At 37.8% G+C, this 25,709-nt stretch overlaps 1 protein-coding gene across 1 annotated transcript in view; it reads left to right on the top strand.

The window, feature by feature from the left end:
• The window catches only part of Bub3 (mitotic checkpoint protein Bub3), a 374,672-nt gene that overhangs the window by 290,406 nt on the left and 58,557 nt on the right, over positions 1-25,709 (top strand). The gene's annotated exons all lie outside the window — the stretch shown is intronic.

Genomic DNA, 25,709 nt, shown 5'->3' with positions numbered 1-25,709 from the left:
GTATTTGCGTATGATTTCATGCAGTGGAATAAAAAATAGACAGCTAATACAAATAGACTAACCAAACTGGATTCATCAGAGTACTGCCCAAATGTTCCCCAGTAGCAAGTCATAGCTGGATCAGATCACTATACTGGAAAGCTACTGGAATCATGTGAACCGGTCGAAACTTTAAACAAATCTTATCGCATTAAATTACATTGATCTACATTCAATTTAAATATACACCTCTATAGGAATAATATTTCAATTATTTTAATGTGTTTGGATGTTATAAAAATTGATTTGTTCAACGGTGCCTGTGTAAATAATATCTTTTAAAAATACAGTTATAGTTAATCAATTATTATGATAACACAGATTTGAGAAACTTTTCTATTAGAGATGTTCTGGCTTGCCCATGCTCGAACCTTTTTTGACGACCTCCCTGTCCCAGTGATAAGCGCTGTGGTCTTAATAGTGGGAGGTCCCGGGTTCGATTCCTGGCAGGAGTTTGGAATTTTATAATTTCTAAATTTCTGGTCTAATCTGGTAGGAGGCTTTGGGCGTGGCTAGTTACCACCCTACCGGCAAAGCCGTGCTGCCAAGTGATTTAGCGTTCCGGTACGATACCGTGTAGAAACCAAAGGGGCATAGCTGGTTCAGCGCCACTTTGCCTTCTTAGCACCTTTATTATATAAAGCGATTGATAGGAAAACCACAATTAATAATATTAACAACTACTCGGCAAAAACAAAAATAATTTCCTACCTCAAGAACCTTAGTTATGTGAGTATTGAAGAACTTTTAAGCGCACACCACATTTCTACGTAAAATAATATACACACTTACTTACACACACACCCACATACACACACACACACACACACACACCCACACACCCACACAATCATACACCCACACACATATGCATATACACACGCCATGTGAATTTTTATTTTATTCTATTTTATTTTACTTATTTATCTTATTTTATTGTTTAATTTAGATTTTATTATTAAGTAATAGTTAGATACTCAATAATTGTATTGTAAATTAAAAAAAAGCTTATGTAACAGGGAAGGCACTGGCTCCCATGACACAGTTTATACTTCTTTGGGAGCCAGTGGTCAAAGTCTTATGTGTCAAACCTTTTTTGCAAATAAAGATATATTTATTTATTTATTTATTTATAGGTTTCATGAAAACTGACAGAGGGACAGGAGTGGAGAAGGTAGAAAGGCGCGAGGGGTGCAACAGATCAACGTGATTTTTGCATGGATATAGTAAAAAGACCTGAAGAGTAAGACAAGCTACTTTTATTCCGGAAAATTAAAAAGTGCTCACGGGATTTTTAACAACCTAAATCAACGCGAAAAAAGTCGGGGGCATCAGCTTGTATACCATAAAAATCATAGCAGAATCAAAAAGCTACCTTCAACAAGTAGTTGCCATACTAATCAACAAAACAATGTTTAGGGTCTAGAATGAGTAGAATGTTACATTATAAGTCAAGGCCCGAGCACAAAGGAGTGAAGACAATTGCGCTCGTGAGAATCCGATTGTTGTGTGACATAATTTGCGGTAATGATCTAATGAGATATCATTTATATTTGGTGCAAGGCCAATCTAGAGGTTGCTTGAATGTCAGATGCCTATCTGTGACTTTGTTGATCTTTGCTTAGTATTTTTACAAGAATTTTTTGATGATCTCTTTGGGACATCAAATTTTTTTATAGTACTACATATATGAGATTTTTTTTTTCTCATAGGTTTAGGTTTTTTTTAAATCCTATGAGAACTCTTTGATTTTCCGTGATAAAAAGTAGCCCATGTCACTCTCCAGGTATCTATCTATACCCATGCAAAAAATCACGTCAATCCGTTGCACCGTTGCGACGTGATTGAAGGACAAACCAACAAACCAACAAACTAATAAACCAACAAACCAACAAACAAACACACTTTCGCATTTATAATAAGGGTACAAATATGAGAAAAAAAAATTTGATGGCCTTCTCACTCTGAGAGGAGACCCATGCTCTCATAGATGACAGGAAAAAATGCGTGCTCTGTAGTAAGCCGGTCATGGGTTGATCATGATGATGATGGTGATGCTCTTATAAAGAAAATAAACAGTTTTTTTACAGATTAAAATCAAAAATCAAATCAAAATCAAATAATTTATTCAAAATTATCAGTACCCTTATTATAAATGCGAAAGTGTTTTTGTTTGTTGGTTTGTTGGTGTGTTGGTTCGTTGGTTTGTCCTTCAATCACGTCGCAACGGTGCAACGGATTGACGTGATTTTATGCATGTGTATAGATAAAGACCTGGCGAGTGACTACTTTTTATCCCGGGAAATCAAAGAGTTCCCGCAGGATTTTTAAAAACCTAAATCCACGCGTACGAAGCCGCAGGCATCAGCTAGTCAGTTTTATATTTCTCTATCCGTGTAACCTAGTATTTCAATAGTGTCCAGACCAATTAGTCACTTTATATTTACAAACGACCACACAAACGGACATGTCCGTTCTAACGGCCATAAAATAATAGGAATAGCGTTTTATGATCCCATAGAGTCAGATTACCCGAATATTGTAGTAACAGATGAGTAACATCATAACATACACAATTTGTTTATGAGTTACGGGCGACTCGTAACACGGAATGGGCGTACAGACGGACAGACGAGACTATCTCTCCGATCCGATCGAATTAATTGCGTCTAATACATAATGTTATTGATATAAATGCTGAAGAATGTTGACCAGACAAGTATTGGTTTAATTGAAAAGGAAATATTTAATTAATTACACAACTGCCAGAAAAAAGCAGTGATGTGGTTTCTTTATGCTACCATAACTTCTAAAAGCCTGATATCGTTAGAATCTTTACACCATTCCAAGTGACACTAAATATAAATTTTTTCAAAAAAGATCTATTTATTTTTATTTTATTTCGTTTTAAGCCAGGGTAGTATATTTAATTTTTTTCCCCCAGAATGTACCTATGTTATCTGTGTGCCAAATTTTGTTAAAATCAATTAAATAGTGATTATACAGATGAGCCGTGAAAAGCTAGCAGACAGACAGATACACATTTGCATTTATAATATAGTATGCAAATGGAAATGGAGAGAGAGAGAGACCTGATGGATTGACGCTGGTTCCCTGGGAACGGGGACGGGCGCTAATGTGGGACGCAACTTGCGTTGACACATTGGCCCCGTGTCATATCAGGAAGACAGCATCAAGACCGGGAGCCGCAGCAGAAACAGCTGAAAACGGCAAGCGGCGCAAGTATGCCTCTCTTATAGAGAGTTACATTTTTGTGCCGTTTGCCGTGGAGACCCTGGGGCCATGGAGTCTTAGTGCTAAAAATTTTTTACGAGACATTTCACCGCGATTAATAGCCTCAACTGGTGACAGAAGGGCTGGCTCATTTTTTGCGCAGCGGATCAGCCTGGCTGTCCAGCGCGGAAATGCAGCCAGTATTCTTGGCACCATTCCACGCGGTCATGATTTATATAGTAATTAGATAAGGCTAGCTTTAAGTTTTATTGTATTAAAAAAAAAAAAAAAAAAAAAAAAAAAAAAAAATGGAAATATTCAATTTTCATGTTCTACGATTTTTTCATATACCTACCTAATAGCAATTTTACCTTTCCCAATGGTATTTCCACAAAAAAGCGTATAAAACAACAAATTCACGGCAATATCCGGTTGAAACATAAAACTTGAATAAATATCAAAAAATGTCGGAAACGAAACAGCTCCGAGCCGAATCGTATTCCAAATACGTATGAGAAAAACAAAGATTCTTTAATCGATTTTAATTCAATGTGCTGTATCTAATTTGTCAGTTTGTCGGTCCGCATGTCGGACAATTAATCCAGAACGATTTCGAAAAAAACCTAAACCATCTTATATTTGCGAGCTTAGAAAAAATCCTGAGGCTTAAAATGATGGCAATAGAGTTGTAAATTCATTTCAAAAATGGATGAAAAACTGTGTGACATTGTAAAAACGTCTTTCTGGGTGTATAATTCATTCGTATGTGTGACCGGAGTTGGCATTATTGCTACTTTTAAATCATATTTGGTGAAATTATTTTTTCTTTACAGTGATTTCAAGGGCGATGTTTCACGGGAAGTGATTTTTCAATACTCGCAATTAATCAATTGCTACATTTTAGCGTTTAAACTATCGTGAGTGATTTCCATTCCCGCACGCATTGCCGCACGCAGTCTCAACCGCGACGCGTGCGCGAACTGAGTCCCTGTGAAAAAGGACCCCGGATGGGTTCGAAACTAGTCGGGCTAACGTCGACTAAACACGTGTGAGTAAAGCGGGTGTGTGATATATATGTATAATTGCTACATTTATGATCAAGATCGATAGCGCTGGTATTTCACAAGTGGTTTTCTAATGTTCGCATTAACAATCTTTAGATATAATATGAGAACCAGATTTTTTTATCTTTCTAACCCGCAGCGATGCGAGGGTTCTTGCTTGCACACTTTTTAGCATCTAAGCTTGGGTTGGTAACCACGCGTGCCAAGTTTAAAAATAAAGCTTGAACAAATTTGATAAGCTTCAAAATTCGTGATTTTTCACAGGCTACGAGTGAGTTACGTCCTCATCATCATCTTCAACCCATTGCTGGCTCACTACTGAGGATGGAAAGATGGGAATCCTCAGTGTGAGAAGGGTAAGCCCATAGTCCACCACGCTGGCCAAGTTAGTTAGCAGACTTCACACACCTTTGAGTACATTATGAAGAACTCTAAGGCATGATGGTTTCCTCAGGATGATTTCCTTCACATACCTATACACATAACTCTGAAAAGATATGTGTGCTCCAATGCAGTGTGACATAAATTAATATGAAAAATTCATTGATGTTGGAATCCAAATCATATGAAAAGTCATATGATTTTTCACATGCTATCTGTGAAATTGACCATCTCAAGTACGTACTGTGGTTTTACAACGCCCGTGTTTCGACACAAGGTTTTAATGGTAAATAATCAATTTTGGGACGTTTTCGTTATTGTATAGATTTTAGAGGTGACGACGGGGAGATAGTTTATCGAAATGGTTAATTATTTAATATATTACGGCCGTGTAAGGTTACAGGGCGGCACACTTCGATTTTTTTCACGAGATAAAAGAACGGCCTCGTTTTATCGGTTATTTACTGAGACATAAATAAGGTTTCAATAAGACATGTGATATATTTACACCTTCACAACCAGTGGGACCTAAAGGAGAGCTGTATGCTTAGCACGAGATTTTGTCTTACCAACGTTGATAGGAAGTAAAAATATAGTAATTAGTCAAAATAATGACTAATTTGTGAGTAGCTCACGTCAAACACATTATTTTGACTTATTTCTTAAACTGGACACTTTCAAGTAAAGATTTTATATAAGTCTGTGAAGATGTGCTAGGGCTCAATTTGAATGCGATAAGCCTATATACTTTGTCGTATTCGTTTACAAATTGCGAAAAACCAAATTAAATTTGAATTTCGCGGACAGACCATGTCTTCCCTTCCACCTTAACCTAGCTCTTTGTCTACACATCTATAGCCAGCGCTCCAAGCGGAAACGTCGCGAAATTAAAATCAGTGGTGTTGAATTTTTGACTTCAATCAAGGATCTTACGGTCCATTTTACTTTGACGTTATTGTATTTCGACTCGTATCGTATTACGAGACGTAAAATCTTATACTAAGAGTGCTGCACAGTGTAGTCATAAATCGTTGAAGTTATGATTAAGTGACCAATTGAAGAATGAATGCACAATTATTGTTTGTGAAGATAAGATTTAAACAACAGACATTTTTGTTGCAGCGGTATCTTTAATGCAACCTAAAAGTGTTCTCAGATTTCATCATCATCATTATCAAGCGATGGATGTCCACAGCTGGACATTTGTATGGATTTCCACACGCCACGTTCTTGCGCCGCCTGAGCGGCTCCCGGAACCTAAAAAAACTTTTAAAAAGAAAAATTTGAGGTTAGTTACCACAATATAAACCTGTATATACCTGTTCAATACAAGAATATAACGAAAACCTGTATGTACATATCACGCCAGATTATATTACTTCAATAGTTCGTCAAACAATACCGGCTTTCTTTTTTCACACCGATATTTTTTATAACTAATAACCACCATCAGTATGACATATTTTATCTGAACAAAGGAATCTTTTGTAACATATCTCCCACCCAGCAGTTTATAAGGGCGATAATAGCTTGAGATATGACCCAGATTGAACTTCATATCGGCTGTCATATCGGATATCGGGGATATCGCCATAATTTATTGATTTGTTAATAAATTTACTGGTTTTCTTTATTTGACAGGTGTTTCGTAGGGTTAAGTGAAACCAACCTACTGTACTCTAAAGAACAATGTTATTTTTTATAAGGCTGGTCACACTTGCTCGACTGGACAGATATCATAAGATATGGCAATTGTCGTATGAAAATCAGTAGGTACCCGATAACATTATACCTAAGTATGAAAGGTTATTTTATTTATTTATTTTTATTTTTCACGTACCAAAATTGTAGTTACATAGAAGTAATAAATTAAGTTACATTGGAAATGCTTATCTCTTAATAGAGATTTCTTCCAGCTGTCCATTCAAGTTTGTTACTCCTTCACACCACAATGAATCCTGAATCCTGAATTTATTAATCTCTGCCATAGTGTTAAGCAATAAATCTAAATATATAAAAGGAAAAGGTGACTGACTGAGTGACTGACTGATCTATCAACGCACAGCTCAAACTGCTGGACGGATCGGGCTGAAATTTGGCTATTATGACGTAGGCATCCGCTAAGAAAGGATTTTTGAAAATTCAACCCCTAAAGGGGTGAAATAGTGGTTTGAAATTTGTGTACTCCACGCGGACGAAGTCGCGAGCATAAGCTAGTAAATAATAATAAGCAATAATGATACCCCGCTTGATATTAGGAATATTTCTTTGAAAGTTGTAAATATTAATTATTTGTTCATGAACTACAAAATCGCGGTTTTCGGATTTTTCCCTTACGTGTGCTAGACCGACCATCTCGCCAAATTTCTAGATTCTAGATCAACGGGAAGTATCCTTGGTTTCTTGACAGACAGACAACGAAGTGATCATAATAAGAGCCTCAATAGCTCAACCGGTAAAGGAGTGGACTGAATACCGAAAGGTCGACGGTTCAAACCCCGCCCGTTGTACTATTGTCGTACCTACTCCTAGCACAAGCCTGACGCTTAGTTGGAGAGGAAAGGGTAATATTAGTCATTTAACATGTCTAATATTTAAAAAAATATATATATATATATATATAAGGGTTCCGTTTCTTGCCGTTGTTATAGAACAAGCGAATTTCAAAATGGCCACCATTCGAATTTAAAATGAATAACAAGTACCTACATAGTGTTATATTATCTCATACAAGGTACGGAACCCTTGAGCGGTTTATATTTTTTCCATATTTTAAGTTGAAGCGGTTTAAATATAAAATAAATAAAATATAACCTTTTATTTATTTCGAGTTATCGGTTTCGAAAAGGATTTCTTTAGCCCAGTAAAGCTTTTAGTTTGCAGGCGCCCTAAAACCAACAGTGCAACGTGAATGAATTGGATTGTAGAAAGTTTGAAAGGTCAACATTTCCATTTAAAAAGAACGCAATAAATATAAAGGTGCTGTTCCACGACAATATCTATTAATGGAACTGCGGGTTAACAGGGAAACGTGAAACTCTTTACACCACCTTTACACCCATGAGAGTGAATGGGATTAGGCGTTCTAATTGAGTTGAGTTTAATAGTTCATTTCTGTAGACTGTAACATATTGTGATTAAAGTCAAAGTCAAAGTCAAATGATTTATTCAAAATAGGTTATAAGTTACTCTTTTTGATGGTCAGATCTTGGATTATGAGAAATATATTATATAGTTAAAAAGTCGGCTTCGAGTATTCAGGATTCCGGGGTTCGATTCTAGGCACGCATCTCTAGCTAGGTAAGTAGCTGTTGGGAGTTATGGGGGTGAGGACCTCCCTGGCGCAGTGGTTAGCGCTGTGGTCTTGTTTGTGGGAGGTCCCAGGGTTCAATTCTCGGCAGGGCGAATTTTCTGGTCTGGTCTAGTGGCTAGTTACCACCCTAGCGGCAAAGCCGTGCCGCCAAGTGATTTAGCGTTACGATACGATGCCATGTAGAAACCAAAGGGGTGTGGGTTTAATAAAAAAACCGGCCAAGTGCGAGTCAGGCTCGCGCAATGAGGATTCCGTACTACAGTCGTATTTTTTCGACATTTTGCAGGATAATTCAAAAACTATGATACATAAAAATAAATAAAAATCTGTTTTAGAATGCACAGGTGAAGACCTTCATATGATACCCCACTTGATATAGTCACTCACTTCGAAAGTTGAAAATACTAATTATTAGTTCATGACCACAATTTAATTTTTTTGTGTGATCTAACCCTAAATTCACGGTTTTCAGATTTTTCCCTAAATGTCAGCTATAAGATCTACCTACCTGCCAAATTTCATGATTCTAGGTCAACGGGAAGTACCCTGTAGGTACAGACAGACAGACACACAGACAGACAACAAAGTGATCCTATAAGGGTTCCGTTTTTCCTTTTGAGGTACGGAACCCTAAAAAACTGCCATACCCCTTCCAGGCTAGCCTGCAGGTGAGATTACAGTCAAGGGTTAACTTGTATCTGAATAAAAAAAATAAAAACTTCACACGATGGTTCAACAAACATCCCAGCGATTTCGATTAATAGAATCTCATCCATGTCGCAGCTAGACGAAAAATCCCGACCTCTTTAATTCCAGCTCATTACCTAAAAGGACGATGGCGTGTAGCTGATAGCATCAGGCGCGGCAGTAAATCACAAGATCCGTATCGCGTCGCGCGACATGCAAGCCCTAGGCCTAATTGTGGGACGCCGTGTGTGCGCGCAACCCGCAAATAGGGTGTTTTGATAAATTACTGCCTTGTTTGTATGGGATTGATTATTTTGCTATGTAACGGGTATCTAAATATATAAAAGGAACATGTGAGTGACTGACTGACTGACTGATCTATCAACGCACAGCTCAAACTACTGGACGGATCGAGCTGAAATTTGGCATGCAGAATGCAGATAGCTATTATGACGTAGACATGCGCTATTATTGATGTAGGCATCCGCTAAGAAAGGATTTTTGAAAATTCGTTTAAGGGAGTTTGAAATTTGTGTAGTCCACGCGGGCGAAGTCGCGAGCATAAGCTAGTCTTTAAAATATTTTGTTTCTGGTTAGCTTTAACGGTGAAGGAAAACATCATGAACAAACTTAACTGCATGCCTGAGAGTTCTTGTTTTCAAAGGTGTGTTAGGTATGCCAATGCGAATTTGGCCAGCGTGGTGGACTGTGATCCTTCTCATTCTGAGAGGTGGTGTAGTAGTGTTATAAAAATAGTTATAAAAAAGGTCACGAAGACGAGCTAATAGGATGGAGCTAATAGGAACCGCGTGACATTCAAGCCCTAGGCCTAATTGTGGGACGCCGTGTGTGCGCGCAACCCGCAAATAGGGTGTTTTGATAAATTACTGCCTTGTTTGTATGGGATTGATTATTTTGCTATGTAACGGGTATCTTTATTTGTATTTGGGTAACATACAATTTTACAGCTTTAACGGTGAAGGAAAACATCGCGAGAAAACCTACCTACATGCCTGAGAGTTCTCCATGTTTTTTTTTTCAGATACATTAAGTTAGGCCTTGACTGCAATCTCACCTGGGTGGTAAAAGCTGAAATCTCATCATCATCGGAACATCTTCTGAGGATGCTCCGATGTTGGGGCGAAACGTGCGTGTTTTGGGATTTGTGTGGTGCTGCGTGGTGGTGGTGCGGTTGCGTAATGCTTGCCTGGTGGCTGCTTTTTCCTGCACGGTTAGCAGTGGGAGGGCGGGCGGTGCATTTCGCATGCTGCATGTTGCATCATACAGATTCGACCTGTTTCAGTGGATTATAGTGGTTGGAAGGTTAAAATGAGGGATAATGTTAGGAAAAATAGGAAGGTGAGATTTGTAGAGCCAAAAATGTATAACTACTAGGGTAGAAGAATAAGCGCATATTTAGTTCCTAAAATATTTAATGCAATCGGTTGGGCTGGGGAGGATATCGATAGGCTCAGTGAGGGAGTCCTTAAGAAGAGGTTAAAGAAACACTTACTTAGGGACTCTCTAACTGACTATCATGCTTCTTAATTATTTATTTGTGTTGTTGTGTTTTCTTTGGTTATTTATTAGTAAGTTGTTAGAATACTCAATTGTGTTAGTTTATCTTTTAGTGAAGTAGGTAGGTTTAAATTAGTATGTAGTACAGTTTTTATTATAAGAATAGATATAGGTGTATGAATAGCGTTAAGGAAATATAGTACTAAGTTATGTACTTACTTAGTATTAAGAGAGCCACCTCGCCAACAAACTGGCCCACCAGTTTGGCGAGATAGATATGTAGGAAACTTTGTAAAATTATTATGAATAAATAAATTAAAAAAAAAAAAAAAAAAGCAAATTAAGCTTTTGGTTCATTGTATACATATCATGGATTTCCGAAGAGTAACGCCTGATTCTATACAACCTGTAGGATATATTATGGTGTGGAAACTACATTTGATGTTTATGGTTTTGATTACTCATAGTGTTAAAACCATAGCGTACTTTCTGTTTATCGATTTTATCGATTTCTTTGTCTCACGCCAAACCACATCATACTATCAGATCTTTGTTGTCTGGATCTGTACAATCAATAAAAAAGTGTATATTTACATCAAATTCTAACACAGTATTTTATTTCTTATATTAACAACTTTAGGGGTCAAATTAGCGTGCCAGGTTTAGGACGAAATTGTTGGCACTGACATCAAATTATAGAGGTGACACATGTAAACCAATAAGTCAATAGCAAGTGCTAAAACTGTGGTCTTTAGAATATTTTATATGTTTTATGGTTGAACAACTCAACTAGCTATTCAAAAATTATGGACAGCCATAAACTGGCCATACATTTATCTGTCAAGTCATAAAAATCGTCATCCTAAAAGATTTAATAGGAAATCCCTAAAAACTATACGAAAAGACGATATCATAATTTTCCTTAAAATGATAAAAAATGCAGAGAAACCACAGTTAAAAAATTACAAAAAAACCGGCCAAGTGCGAGTCAGGCTCGCGCAATTCGGGTTCCGTACTACAGTCGTATTTTTTCGACATTTTGCAGGATAATTCAAAAACTATGATACATAAAAAAAAAATAAGAATCTGTTTTAGAATGCACAGGTGAAGACCTTTCATATGATACCCCATTTGATATAGTTAACTTGTTCGGCTCGTTCTCTCCTACCGCGTTTGTTGAAGTTTCACTTCAGACGATTGAGTGGGTAATATCGTTGACATTGAAAATCCAATGTCCAAGACCTAACTCTCAGAGGACACCACTTTACTACAAAGCGTGACAGTACTGTGGTAGTAACCTTGACTTGGCTCTATTCGTCATTGCTCCTTTCCTTGCTGAGGTCAACAGACAATGGCCACCATTCGCCCCATCCTGGCCTTTGGTTTACCGATCAGTGACATACACCCTACTTCCCTCCATTCAGAGCAAATTGAACTCGAGTGTAACTTATTAGGGTTGAGTTTCGTTTGGTGGTGCAGCAGGTGGTTGTGCTATTTGGGTAGTGAAGGGATATTCTAATGTGGAATTTGGAGGTCGCAATTGTTCGGATTCACCCAACAATATTGGATTGGTTCCAACGCCGGTGCATCGACAATGCATCTTTGTTGGCAGCCGGCAAGGTCTTCGCCTTGGGAGCCCGTTGCTTCCGATCTGTTCGCAAATAGCTTTATTGTTTAATTGTAACTAATCGCTTCTAAGGCTGCTTGGCATCCTTTCGTTCGTGGCTGCATTTGTATTCAATGGTGTTTGTTATCTTCATAAAAGTTTGCGATCGCACTAAACGATAAAAATGTAATAAAAATTCCTTATCTTTTTAGACTAAATAAAAAAAATCCCTGAAACGAAAAACTATTCATCATGGGGGTAATATAATGTCTTACGTCACGGGCGCCGGGACTCAAGCGTAGCGAGGGACTACAGAATAACTCCCGAGCGTAGCGAGGGTGTTGCATCTAGAATCCTGAGTGAAGCGCGTGGTTAAGGGGCGCCCAAGACCCCCCAATTATTACCTCCAAGTTGAATACTCTCCTTTTCACACCTCGTAAGGCAATAAAATCAAAATCTTTGAATAGGTACCTACCTAACTGTCTATAGAAGTTTTTGGGAGCAAATCATTATTACACCCAAGGAACAAATTCAACGTAAGCGAAATTGTGTTGCTATAAAGTTAAATTATACATCATTGTAAACAAATCAGAAACCATTATACAAGACATAATATTAACATACTGAAATAAGAATAGTTAGCTATAAATAATATAGCTTTTTATCAGTTCATTCCAGCCATCAAAAAAGTGTTCATCGAAATTAAATTCGAATGGAATGAAAAAAGTAGAAAGAACAAATTCCACGCATGCGAACTTGTTGCTATAAAGTTAAACTTTCAGAACGTTCTTCATACATCATTGGAAACAAATCGAAACAGAACACAGACCATTACAAGAAAGGTCCAGGTATCGAAACAGGTGGATCCTTAAAAAAGGGCCACGATTCATATTAATCGCAATAAAAGGCGGCGACAGCCATAAATACGATATGGCATATCGGTGGTTCTGCGATCGGGCCCGGGACAATAAGTAAACCGTTATCATTGATCGACGCAAGCGAGTAAATCAAGGAACGGGCAGCGTGAGCTGTACGACTTGTGAGGGTGCAAGCTAGATTATCTTATAATTTTTATCTACACCCATGCTTTAAATCCTCTATAAAAGATTCTGAAACAGTTAGCTTATTGCCAACATTAAAACACCCAATATCTTAATAACCATTAAAGCATCCAAACGAGTGTTATAATGTTGTACTGAATTTCATTATAACACTACTGTGAAAAAGAGACAGCGCTATACTGCTGGCATAACGAGACAGATTTATGCCAGCGGTATAGCGCTGTAATGTTGGCAATAAGCTAACTGTTTCAGAATCTTTTATAGAGGATTCATAATATTATGGGTGTAGATAAAGTCTTGAATGCAACTGTTGATAATTACGTATTAAAACACTCAAGTCATATACATCACATAAACCGACTTTCGTGTTTTAATGCCCCTCTTTATACAACAGTTGCATAAATAACTATTAAATACATATCAAAAATTGCGTAACCGGCAGAATCGAACCTGCATCTTCTGGGTTCGCGCCCGATACCTTGACCACTCGGCCACGGTTTCGCTTACTGCCAGTGACAAAATTAGTGATATTATGTATGTACCAGTACTGAAGCGACTCTTTAATGCCATCTAGTAGCGACACTTTGCAGTTATCGAATTGGATTATCTTATTTTAGGAAACTTTTAGGGTTCCGTACCTCAAAAGGAAAAAGGAAGCCTGATAGGATCACTTTGTTGTCTGTCTGTCTGTCCGTCGTGACTGTAAAGAAAACCTACAGGGTACTTCCCGTTGACCTAGAATCATGGGTAGGTAGGTAAGTCTTATAGCACAAGTAAAGGAATAAAACGGAAACCGTAAATTTGTGGTTACATTATAGAAAAAAAACCAGCTAAGTGCGAGTCACATTCGCGCACAGAGGGTTCCGGACTACAATCGTATTTTATCGACATTTTGCACGATAAATCAAATACTTCAAATGCTTGAAAATAAATAAAAATCTGTTTTAGAATTTAGAAGTAAAAGCCCTTTCATATTATGATACCCCACTTGGTATAGTAATCTTACTTTGAAAGTTGAGAGTAGCAATACTTGTTCAGAAACACATTTAATTTTTTTTGTCGTGATGTAACCACAAATTTACGTTTTTCATTTAATTTTTTTCCTCATGTCTGCTATAAGACCTACCTACACACACACTTAACATCAGGTGACCCGCTCGCTATCTCAATTTTAAAAAGAAAAACTAACTTCACTTCATCTTGATCAATCCTCTACACATCAAAAGGTGAGAAGTGTGTATTTAACTAAAATTGGTACAGTAAAACGTGTACTAGTTTTAAACGTGCGAGGTCAGAGTATTCAGTTATTTATTACGTGTAACTAAATTACTGTTTGTGTCGAATCGCGATCGGTTGAATTAATTTTTATTGGTGTTTAAGATAAACGGCCAACACTTTCCAACGAGGCTCTGTTATAAGCGAATCATTTGATAGTTCTCTATTGGGTAAAATGTATGTATGTTTGTCTGTTATTATTTGTATCATCATCATCATCATCGGTGCTACAGCCCTTTGTTGGTCCCGGCTTGCTCCAGAAGATTGCCTGTTGGCTTACCCCATCAAACCAGTAAAATTTTTGGTGACCAATGCTTTAAGGTCCGATATAATAAATTGATATTGTATGGTAAATAATAATCATCATTTACTATCAATTATTATTACCTATTATAAATACTATCTGTCCCGGCTTACTCACGTGTGTAGTCGACGTTAGTAAGCCGGGACAGATAGTATTTATAATGGAAATCACTCACGGTAGTTTAAACGCTAAAATATTATTACCTATTTTAGCGTTTAAACTATCGAGAGTGATTTCCATTATATACAATAATGGGCCGATTTTCTTGTACACAATCGCTAAACTAAACTAAATTAACAGGTCTAAATCTAGTGTCAACCTTTTCCGCAAGCAACATTATGAAATGGATAGCAATAGATTTATAGATGTGTCATTTTAGTTTGGTTTAGAGATTGTGTACAACGGAATTAGCCACATTATCTATCAACGGCTTTACTCATGTATTTAGTCGACGTTATCCCGACTAGTTTCGAACCCATCCGGGTTCCTTTTTTAAGGGAGTCAGTTCGCGCACGCGTCGCGGTTGAGACTGCAAGCTGCGCGTGCCGCTGCCCGTATAGAGCCCGTTGTGAGGGTGGCTGAGGTCGGATGGGTTCGAAACTAGTCGGGCTAACGTCGACTAAATACGTGAGTAAAGCCGTTGATAGATATTATATATTGTTACCTATTTTAAATTCAATTTTAGTAGATATTTGGGTGTCCAGAGAAATGTATTCAGTGATGATAAAGGTATATAATTACAACTATCAGGAAGGTAGCTACTACAAACCGTAAGATAAGTACATTTTATTACCAAGACACTTTTACATAAAACACAACGTAGGGTTATCTTACTAGTCTCAAATAGCATGTAGTTGAATGATAATAAATATAAAGCCAATGGGAGAAAGGTTATAGTTTGGATGTGAAGTCGAAATTGTTTTTATTCCAGTAATTAAATATAATCCGATTTATTTATTTGGTCCAGTTCGTGAATGATCATTCGCGATTAATATGATGATCAAATCGTGCCTTGTGAATTAATAACATGTATCTAATAGATAGATTTGCTTTCGGTTTGATTGGATTTAGCTTGGGAAATTATTACGTGATAGGGTAGATAGGTAGATTACCTTGAAAAAGGACCCCGTATGGGCTCGAAACTAGTCGGGCTAACGTCGACTACACACGTGAGTAAAGCCGGGACAGATATAATTTAGAATGGAAATCACTCACGGTAGTTTAAACGCTAAATTACCTAAGAGGTTTATTTTTATTTTTCATGCAAATATATATTATGTCAATGTAGTATTGGCACATAATATTATTGGTCGCACCGTGTGTTAGTGACGCGCCTGCACGATCGGGACGCGATAGGATGTAACACGGCGCGTCCCGTCCTTGCGGGGCATATCGCGCGCGCCGCGAGGTGCCGCTAATTGATGTTATCTATGCAACTCCACTGAGGAAAGAGTCAATGTAGTATTGGCACATAATATTATTGGTCGCACCGTGTGTTAGTGACGCGCCTGCACGATCGGGACGCGATAGGATGTAACACGGCGCGTCCCGTCCTTGCGGGGCATATCGCGCGCCCCGCGAGGTGCCGCTAATTGATGTTATCTATGCAACTCCACTGAGGAAAGAGTCAATGTAGTATTGGCACATAATATTATTGGTCGCACCGTGTGTTAGTGACGCGCCTGCACGATCGGGACGCGATAGGATGTAACACGGCGCGTCCCGTCCTTGCGGGGCATATCGCGCGCGCCGCGAGGTGCCGCTAATTGATGTTATCTATGCAACTCCGCTGAGGAAAGAGTCAATGTAGTATTGGCACATAATATTATTGGTCGCACCGTGTGTTAGTGACGCGCCTGCACGATCGGGACGCGATAGGATGTAACACGGCGCGTCCCGTCCTTGCGGGGCATATCGCGCGCGCCGCGAGGTGCCGCTAATTGATGTTATCTATGCAACTCCGCTGAGGAAAGAGTCAATGTAGTATTGGCACATAATATTATTGGTCGCACCGTGTGTTAGTGACGCGCCTGCACGATCGGGACGCGATAGGATGTAACACGGCGCGTCCCGTCCTTGCGGGGCATATCGCGCGCGCCGCGAGGTGCCGCTAATTGATGTTATCTATGCAACTCCGCTGAGGAAAGAGTCAATGTAGTATTGGCACATAATATTATTGGTCGCACCGTGTGTTAGTGACGCGCCTGCACGATCGGGACGCGATAGGATGTAACACGGCGCGTCCCGTCCTTGCGGGGCATATCGCGCGCGCCGCGAGGTGCCGCTAATTGATGTTATCTATGCAACTCCACTGAGGAAAAAGTCAATAATATGGTTTTCCGAACACTGAATAAATTATAAAGACTATTGTTATAATATTTAGAGCCTCAAGAGCTCAACGGGTAAAGGAGTTGACTGAAAACCGAAAGGTCGGTGGTTTTAACCCCGCCCGTTGCACTATTGTCGTATCTACTCCTAGCACAAGCCTGACGCTTAGTGGAGAGGAAAGGGGAATATTAGTCGTTGAACATGGTTAATATTCTTTTATAAAAAAAAATATTACTTTTCATTTGGCAATCACTTTCTTTACAATGCACAATAGCTTTCTTCATAATATCCAAAGTGAAATAAATTGATAGGTCCAAGGTTATAGAAGTGATCAGAATACGTTCGATCTCACGTGTTAGTCCGTCATAGTCAAGTAGTTAGTTATGCCCGACTTATTTTTTAACTATGAGGCTGCCAATTCCTTTTTTATACACTTAGCTTACTTAACTTCATGTTCATATTGATGTTTTTTTTAAATATAAAAAATATATTTCATAAAATCTGGATTTTAAAATAATAATTGTTCAAGCTATATTTTTAATATAATCTTGATACCTACTCTATTTTATCGGCTATCGCACACTCTAGATGTTATGTAATTAAGAAAATCCTATGACAATTTTATTATTTTGTAACACAATTCATTATTATAATAGTTTTGTTATGTTAATCTCTTGTCAATAATCTTAAGAAATCGAACAACTTTATCAAAGCAAAAAGGTTGCAGGAAGCGTGAGATAAAAATAAAATACAGGTCAAGTGTAAGTAGGAGTCGCACAAGAAAGGTTCCGTACCATCGTACAAGAAAGAACACTTTATTGTGATGTTACCACAAATTCACGATTTTCGGATTTATCCTTTTACTTGTGCTATAAGACATTGCTACCTGCCAAATTTCATTATTCTAGGTCAACGGTACTGTTATGTTAGGTTTAGATTCTCTTGACGGGTCTTGACAGAGTAGACCATGTCTATATGTATGGCATAGTAGATAGCTATGACGTAGAAATCCTGGAAGGCCGGCAACGCATCAGCAGTTCCTCTGGTGCTGCAAATGTTCATGGGCGGCGGTAATCACTTAACATCAGGTGACACGCCTGCACATTTGCTCGCTATTCCTATTTAAAAATAACGTCTGCTAAGAAAGGGTTCTAGAAAATTCAAGCCCTAAGGGGGTAAAATAGGGGTTTGAAATTTGTGTACCTAGTCCACGCGGACGAAGTCGCGGAGATAAGCTAGTTATGAAATAACATAGAACAAGGGTTCCTTTTTTCTCTGGAAATACGGAACCCTAAAAGCTCGGTTTTTTAAATATAAAATAAAGATAAAATCTAGTTTTGGGGTCATAGGCTATCTCGAATAGAAGAAATCACCTCCAAATACGTGTTCTGAGATAATAACATTGCTTATATATTTTAATAACATTTTGTCAAAGCAAAGTTGGAGGGCAACATCGTTCTGGTATATAATGTCACATTATCGAGTCCAGTTTTTGAACTTTTAGCAGTAGGTATATTTTAATATTCGATATTTGTTACCTTGCTATATTCGAATTTAAATGTGTAAATTGTTGTTTATATCTAAAAATATAAAAGGAAAAGGTAACTGACTATCAACGCACAGCTCAAACTACTGGACGGATCGGGCTGAAATTTGGCACGCGGATAGCTATTATGACGTAGGAATCCGCTAAGAAAGGATTTTTGAAAATTCAACCCCTAAGGGGTGGAAGAAATACGTGTTTCAGGATTTTTCGGAAATTCCACCCCCACGTTGATTTTCTAAATTCCACCCGAGCGAAGCCGGGGCGACTCAGCTAGTTCATTTACATAACCATCACTATTTTGATACAACGGGTTCCCGTATCGTCAAACACACACATCTGTTGTTCTTACCTAAAAAACTCCAAGCAAATTGTCCGGGATATAAATCATTATCGCAGGATCTCGAGCCACGGTAGCGCGGGATAACGTATCTAACGGCACATCACTAAAATAAATTTAGTGTTATCCCTGACCCCGGGTTAACTACACTACCAGATAGCACACCGTAGTCTTTTCTAGCCGATTATTATTGATTATCTATCTAGAAATAAAGAAAGAAAAAATAAAAGTTTTCTTTAATTTTCTGTTCGTATTCGTCAATATCGACCCAAGTCTTCGAACAGTGCGTATTGCCAGTGATGACATATGGATCCGAGACATGGTCGCTAACTATGGGCCTCATAAGAAAACTCAGAGTCACTCAGCGGGCGATGGAGAGAGCTATGCTTGGAGTTTCTCTACGTGATCAAATCAGAAATGAGGAGATGTCAATCGAAGATGATTGCGATTGTGATTCTTTTTAGGTTCCATAATATAATATTAAAGGTTTAAATTTAAGGTTCCTGTCCATTATCCACGTAAACCCATCACACCACTTCGTCCCCCGTTGCGTAGAACTGTCCTTGGCACCAAATCTCCTGTCTCAAGATTGTGTAAAACTCTTAGCTCTGTCATTGACATTAATTCTGACTCTTTGTATAGGTTTCGGGAAAAGATCTTTGTATCTTGGAAGTCTTGAGTCTTATCTGCCATTCTCAAACAATTTTAACACACTGCACTCACCATACTTATAATAAGTACAGTAGTTTCTTTTATTAGTCATAGTTAATATTATTAGATACACTTCTTTCATGTCTTTTTTGTCTCATCGACTTATTGATGTAATGTATTTTTATTTTGTAACATATTTTTGTAAATGTTGTGTTAACTTGTAAATAGCGACTACATTTAGTAATTTAAATGTTCAGAATAAGTATTTTTTTAATGTATTAGTGTAAGTAGCCGAAAGTTAACCTAATAAATAAAATAATATATGATAGATATAGATAAGGAAGGTTTGTTTGAGGCGCATTAAATGTTTATCTAGAAGTAGCCGGTGCGATGCGCCCGTAAATCGAACGCTTTAGCGCGTGTCGCGACCCGGGTGGTCGCGCGTATCTGCTGGATGGATCGCGTGCTGTAAACGTGAACTATCTATACTGATCCATACTCCGTATTTACATTATATGATGTCCGCCTTCCAATCGGAGGTCGAGGGTTCGATCCCGGGCACGCACCTCTAACTTTTCGGAGTTATGTGCGTTTTTAAGTAATTAAAATATCACTTGCTTTAACGTTGAAGGAAAACATCGTGAGGAAACCTGCATGCCTGAGAGTTCTCCATAATGTTCTCAAAGGTGTGTGAAGTCTGCCAATCCGCACTTGGCCAGCGTGGTAGACTATGGCCAAACCCCTTCTCACTCTGAGAGGAGACCTGTGCTCTATAGTGAGCCGGTGATGGGTTGATCATGATGATGATGACTTACATTATAATAATACAAGTTTATGCTCGCGACTTCGTCCGCGTGGACTAGATAATTTTCAATCCCCTATTTGATCCCTTAGGGGTTGAAATTTCATAAATCCCTTCTTAGCGAATGCGTACGTCATAATAGCTATCTGCATGCCAAATTTCAGCCCGATCCGTCCAGTAGTTTCAGCTGTGCGTTGATAGATTAGTCAGTCACCTTTTCCTTTTATATATTTTGACTAGCTTATGCTCGCGAATTCGTCCGTGTGGACTACACAAATTTCAAACCCCTATTTCACCCCCTTAGGGGTTGAATTTTCAAAAATCCTTTCTTAGCGGATGCCTACGTCATAATTGCTATCTGCATGCAAAAGGGTTTAAGAAAAGTATATACTAGAGAAAAAATATACCTACTAAATGTGTTGGCAAAGTAAAAATATTTCAACTAATAAATAAATAAACTATAAATAACTAATGTCTGAAGTTAAACTGTTTAAGAATTTTCACACACCTAATTTTATTTATTTACGTCCAAAATTGACAAAAATTTAGTGTTAAAATAGGAATATTTAGAGGCTCGTAACTTTAGAATCAATTTTTTTTTTCAAAGTTTTATATATGAATGAACCTAGATAATGGCAGGACAAACCGATTCAATACTTAGTTTTGAGCGTACAATCAAATAGTCTAGTAATCACCTTCCTACAGTTGTATGAAAAAACTGCCATACCCCTTCCAGGTTAGCCCGCTATCATCTTAGACTGCATCATCACTTACCACCAGGTGAGATTGCAGTCAAGGGCTAACTTGTATCTGAACAAAAAAAAAAAAAAATGCGCCGGTTTCGCATAGCGCCGTCCTTCCCAACGTGTCGTCGCAGTACGTGGTGCTATAATTCTGCGATATCGCATTGTTTATTCCCCCGGCGCCGCTCGCTGCGTACCACAGGCCGCTGAACAGCAGGTGCGATCAGAAATAACTCCTACTGATTTACTGGTGATGAGACGTCCGGTGTTGTACTCCAACTAGTTTATTGATGTGAAGACTAATCGCTAGGTCATCATCATGATCATCATCATCGCCGGCTCACTACAGAGCACTGGGTCTCCTATCAGAGTGAGAAGGGTTTTGGCCATAGTCTACCATGCTGACCAACTGCGGATTGGTAGACTTCACACACCTTTGAGAACATTATGGAGAACTCTCAGGCATGCAGGTTTCCTCACGATGTTTTTCTGAACCGAGCAAGTGATATTTTAATTATTTAAAAAACGCATATAACTCTGAAAAGTTAGAGGTGCGTGCCCGGGATCGAACACCCGACCTCCAATTGGAAGGCGGGCTTCCTAAGCACTAGGCTATCATAAGCTGTGGTAATTGTTAGTTAGAAAATCGGCTAAGTGTGAGTTGGACTTGCACATGAACGGTTCCGTACCATCGTACAATAAATAACGCTTTTTCAAATTTTATGGCGGCCATTTTGAAATTATTATTAGGGTTTAATAATTACCTCAAAAGGAAAAAAGGAGCCTTTATAGGATCACTTTGTTGTCTGCCTGTCTGTCCGTCTGTTCGTCGTGTCTGTCATGAAAACCTATAGGGTACTTCCCGTTGATCTAGAATCATGAAATTTGATAGGTAGGTAGGTCCTGTAGCATAAGTAAAGGAAAAAACCGTAAACCGTGAATTTTTTGTCACATCACAAAAAAAATGTGTTTCAATTTTCAAAATAAGATAACTATACCAAGTAGGGTGGCATATGAAAGGGCTTCACCTGTACATTCTAAAACGGATTTTTATTTATTTTTATGCATATTTTTATATTATTGTAAAGCTTGTTTAAATTATCAAACGTACTGTTATAAATTTATATTTAATATCTATTTAAGTAATCTGTAAAAAATTGTAATCCTATTTGGCCTTATTTTCAGTCTGTTATTATGTAAAATTATATTGTATATATCGCTGTTGATTGCAAAAAAAACAAATAAAATAAAATAAAATAAAAAATACCTATTAGTTTTTGATTTATCGTGCAAAATGACGAAAAAAACACCCGAGCATATTATATTGTAGACTTAGATAACCGGTAACCAAGGCAAGACCTTGCTTAGCGACTTTGCATATCCATGGAAGGACAGCCTAACATGACAGATCTTCAAAGCCTATTAAGTACGGTTCTTGTAAATTTTATCAATATGTATTGACCATATTTAGCTGAACCAAATATCCTACATTTTCTGAAAAGCATCCGTGTAGGCTAGTTAACGTTGGAAGTAAGATAAGACTAACATTGCCTTACAACTTTTCTAATTAGATTGAATCTTGCTTAGCTTTCTACACACTTCTTACATGCTATTATATCCAAATCCATACTAGTCTGTGTCTGCTAGCTTTTCACGGCTCATCCGTTAAACCAATTCTAATAAATTTCGCAACTTCATTTGCGTGGATTTAGGTTTCTAAAAATCGCATTGGAAATTTTCCGGGATAAAAAGTATCCTATGTCCTTCCCCGGGATGTAAGCTAACTCTATACCTTATCAAAATCGGTTAAACTATTGGGCCGTGAAAATCTAGCAGACAGACAGACTATATGGGGTGACCATAAGGATTTTACTGTTTAATGAGACCGTACCATTAAATTCTTTGATTTTCAGGGATAAAAAGTGGCTTATGTCACTCTTCAGGTATTTAACTATACCCACGCAAAAAATCACTTCGATTTTTGGCTCCGTTGCGACGTGATTGAAGGTCAAACCAACAAACAAACGCACTTTAAGGATTTATAACGTAAACTAGCTGACCCGCCCCGGCTTCGCCGGGTGGGATTTAAAAAATTGGCATCGGGGTAGAATTTTCAAAAATCTTGAAATATGTACCTACACATTTTTTCTTTTGTAACCGAAATACCCAAATATCAATTTTCATGAAAATAACTTGAAAAGGACGGACTTTCCTACAAACTTTCATCCCCCATTTAACCCACTTAGGGGTAGAATTTTAAAAAAATCCTTTTTTAGTGGATACCTACTCTTTACAAAGACCACACCCTCAAAATTTCATGTCTCTAAGACCAGCGGTTTAGGCAGTGCGGTGATATATATGTCAGTCAGTCAAGACTTTGAATTTTGTATATATAGACAAGTAGTGGTTTACATATAAATGCGTAGTGATATGAAAGACAAAGGCCACACACGTGGCTCTCACAGATAGCATCGCATCACTCGACATCACCGTTGATAACAGCTATGAATCAACTGGACAATACTTACCACGGATTATAGAGCGAGCGAGCTTTTATTGGGGTGACCATAAGGATTTTACTGTTTAATAAGGCCGTACTATTTAAAAAAAAAAAAAAAAAAAAACGACTTAATTACCTAACGACTTTTAGGTTTATATTAATATACTAGCTGATGGCGTCCGCTTGGATTTGGATTTTTAAAAATCCCGTAAGAATCCTTTGATTTTCAGGGATAAAAAGTAGCTTATGTATTTTATACCGGAAAAACGTTCCCACGGGTTTTTTAACAACCTTAATCTATGAGTACGAACTCGCGGGCATCAGCTAGTGTGTATACCTACACCCAAATAAATACAAGTTCCACAATTTTGGGAAATTCCATACTCTCGCAGACTTTTCTGGTTTTCTCGGTTGAAATTCGTGGATTTGTGATCTTTTTGTCTTCATGTTTTTTTTTTGGTGTTTTTTTTCTGTACTTTTGTTTGGTGTTGTTGTGTTTTGTATTGTGAACTGAGCGCTATGGTCCCAAATAAATGACCATTTATTTATTTATTTTAGACTAGCTTATGCTCGCGACTTCGTCCGCGTGGACTACACAAATTTCAAACCCCTATTTCACCCCCTTAGGGGTTGAATTTTCAAACATCCTTTCTTAGCGGATGCCTACGCCATAATAGCTATCTGCATGCCAAATTTCAGCCCGATCCGTCCAGTAGTTTGAGCTGTGCGTTGATAGATCAGTCAGTCAGTCAGTCATTCAGTCAGTCAGTCAGTCACCTTTTCCTTTTATATATTTAGATTTCCACTCTAGCTAAGTCGACATACTCAATACAAACAAAGAAACTCAGAATAACTATAATGAGAACTATAATACCTAAGCCGTTACGCAATTTACGACCTAAATTCTCGAAGTTAAAAATTTAACTTTTATGACCCGTAATAGTTCAAAATGGGTGCGCATTAAACGTGTCCGGTTAATTTACGGTTCAAATGGAAATAAATCTGGGTTTATTGTCTACGGACCGATCTAGAATGAGTGTCGGACATTGATGACTGCGTTTCTGATATACGACTGCCTTTTGATCCCATTTTTTAGGGTTCCGTTGGAACGCTTTGTTGTCTGTCTGGTGATGGTTTTTGATTTATCGTGTAAAAATATGTTGAATATGAGTGTTGTACGGAACACTCAATGTGCGAGTCTGACTCGCACTTGGCCGGTTTTAGGGTTCCGTACCTCAAAAGTATAAAATGAACCCAAATAGGATCAATTCGTTGTCTGTCTGTCAAGAAACCTACCCGTTGACCTAGAGTGCTGAAATTTGGCAGGTAGGTAGGTCTTACAGCACACGTAACGGGAAAAATCCGAAAACCATGAATTTGTGGTTACATCACAAAAGAAATCAAAATAATGTTCATTAACAAATAATTAGTATTTTCAACTTTCAAAGTAAGATCAATGCCTATACCAAGTGGGGTATCATATGAAAGGGTGTTATCTGCATATTCCTAAAACATTTTGATCAGTAGATAATAGTTTTTGATTTATCGTGCAAAATTTAGAAAAAATGCGATATGTAGTGCGGAACCCTCGGTGCACGAGTCTGACTCACACTTGACCGGTTTTAACATCGTTATTTATTCTTTATTTATTTGCTCGTAAATTTTGGTGTGACGCTACTATGGGATTTATGTTTATGATTGGTTAATATTTAGATTAGGATAACTGCTTCATTTTAAAGCTCGTTAGAGTTTTAACATACTGTGTTCAATGCCTTGTAAGAAACTTAATAAAATAAAATAATGAAATAAAATAAAAATGTTTTTTATTCAATTAAACTTTCACAAGTACTTTTGAATCGTCAGATGAATCTACCACTGGTTCAGAATGCCATTCCTACCGAGAAGAACCAGCAAGAAACTCTGCGGTAGCTCTTTTCAAAGATTTGATATACAATATTATGCCATATATAATATATTTAAAAAAAAATTGCAGTCCCGCGCGTTGCTGGAACGAGCTGCAGGTCAAATCCACGCTCTTTTATCATTTAGATAATCTTCAATTGTGTAATATATGCCTTTTTAAGGAGCATACTTTTAATAGATTTTTTAAACTTATGTAAAGGCAAGTCCAAAATAGATTGCGGAATTTCGTTATAAAAGGTTTAGGACTAAGAAAGCTTGCACTATGTCCAACAATAGACAAATACCTAAGGGCTAACAAAGACGAAGAGAAAATCTTTCATACAAGCATGACGCGCGACCCGGACCCAAAGTTTACCTATTGTGTTCATCAAACCTATATAAAGCGACCTCTTCATGT

The sequence above is a fragment of the Maniola hyperantus genome, chromosome 14 (genome assembly GCF_902806685.2).
Source record: "Maniola hyperantus chromosome 14, iAphHyp1.2, whole genome shotgun sequence".
In the NCBI taxonomy this organism is placed as follows: Eukaryota; Metazoa; Arthropoda; class Insecta; order Lepidoptera; family Nymphalidae; genus Maniola; species Maniola hyperantus.
The sequence above is the reverse complement of the archived record's forward strand: the minus strand, read 5'-3'. Positions and strand labels throughout refer to the sequence as shown.